We start from the raw sequence: 1,547 nt of genomic DNA, 5'->3' as shown, positions 1-1,547 counted from the left end.
GCTATGAGTCAGAACCGACTCCACGGCACATAACCACCACCATAGTCTGGTAGCACTGTGACCATAATTGGTGTGGTGATGAAGACAGGAAGATGGGGAGAGGCTGCTTACACATCAGACCTACTCAGGAATAAAGTGAGTTCATATGATTTTTTGTTAAGAGTGCCTCCGTGGACACCTTCCTTTCCCATGACTATAATCAATGCTTTACCAGCTCTGCCAACAGCAACGTTGTACGTTGTCTCCCCACCTTGACTCTTTATCCGAATGTTCATTGTGCAGTCACCATCAACGTATACACTATCTCTGATCACTGAGCACTTTTTTGCGCCAAGGGTCAAACAGTTGGTAAAGAAACCTTCCCAGTCTTTTTCCTACAATTATATCTATATCTACTGGCGTAAAGCTCTGAAAGACGCCCCTGGCCGTCGCTGCCCAGACATATTTGGTGTCACAGTAGCCGACAAGGGCGGCCTCCTGGCAGCAGCCATCGCACATCAGGTTGTCCACGTAGTTCTGCCAAACTGCCATCTTCGAGCCCTGTGCACTGCAGGCGGGGATAGAGAGGCGCCTAGGTGGACTTTTGACTAGAAGCTGAACATGTTAACCATTTGCACCAACAGGGAACTTTAACAGATTAAATAGCAGGCATTAATATTTGGCACTATTTACTTAGGAGATTCCAGAATACTTCAATGTGATCACAGGAAACTGTACACAGGCCAAGAGGCACTTCTTAGAACAGAACAAGGGGATACTGAATGGTTTGAAATCAGGAAAGCTGTGCACCATGGTTGTATTCTTTTACCATACTTACTCAATCTGTATGCTCAGCAAATAATCCAAGAAGCTGCATTCTATGAAGCTGTGGCATCAAAATTAGAGGAAGACTCATAAACAACCTGCTATATGCAAATAACACAGTTTTGCTTGCTGGAAGCACAGAGGACTCAAAATACTGATGACGATCAAAGACCAAGCCTTCAATATGGATTGCACCCAATGTAAAGAAAACACAGATCCTCACAACTGAACCAGTGATGGATAAATGGATAAATGGAGAAAAGATTGAAGTTGTCAAGACTTCATTTTGCTTGGATCAAATATCAACACTCATTGAAGCAGCAGTCAAGAAATCAAATGATACATTGTACTGGGTAAACCTGTACAAGAACTCTTTAAAATATTAAAGAGCAAAGGTATCAATTTGAGGACTAAGGTGTACCTGACCCAAGCCATGATGTTTTCAATAGCCTCATATTCATGTGAAAGTTGGACAATGAATAAGGAAGACTAGAAAAATTGATGCATCTGAGTTATGGTGATGAAAAAAACATACCGAAAGTATCAAAGCCTGCTGGAAGAACAAACAAATCTCTATAGGAAGAAGAATAGCCAGAATGCTCCTTAGAAGCCAAATGTCAGGATTTCATCTCTCATACTTTGGACATGTTATTAGGTGGGACTAGTCCCTGGAAACTGACAATTATGCTTGGTAAAGTGCAGGCTCAATTCCCAAGGAGATGGACTAACATGGTGGCAACAGT

The 1,547-nt window shown here is 42.3% G+C and overlaps 1 pseudogene; it reads right to left on the bottom strand.

Annotated features, from left to right (window-relative positions):
• Positions 1-107: 107 nt before the first annotated feature.
• On the bottom strand, positions 108-531 carry LOC102837341 (annotated as a pseudogene).
• Between the last annotated feature and the right edge of the window lie 1,016 nt (positions 532-1,547).

This window comes from Chrysochloris asiatica, unplaced genomic scaffold, assembly GCF_000296735.1.
Source record: "Chrysochloris asiatica unplaced genomic scaffold, ChrAsi1.0 scaffold00079, whole genome shotgun sequence".
In the NCBI taxonomy this organism is placed as follows: domain Eukaryota; kingdom Metazoa; phylum Chordata; class Mammalia; order Afrosoricida; family Chrysochloridae; genus Chrysochloris; species Chrysochloris asiatica.
The sequence above is the reverse complement of the archived record's forward strand: the minus strand, read 5'-3'. Positions and strand labels throughout refer to the sequence as shown.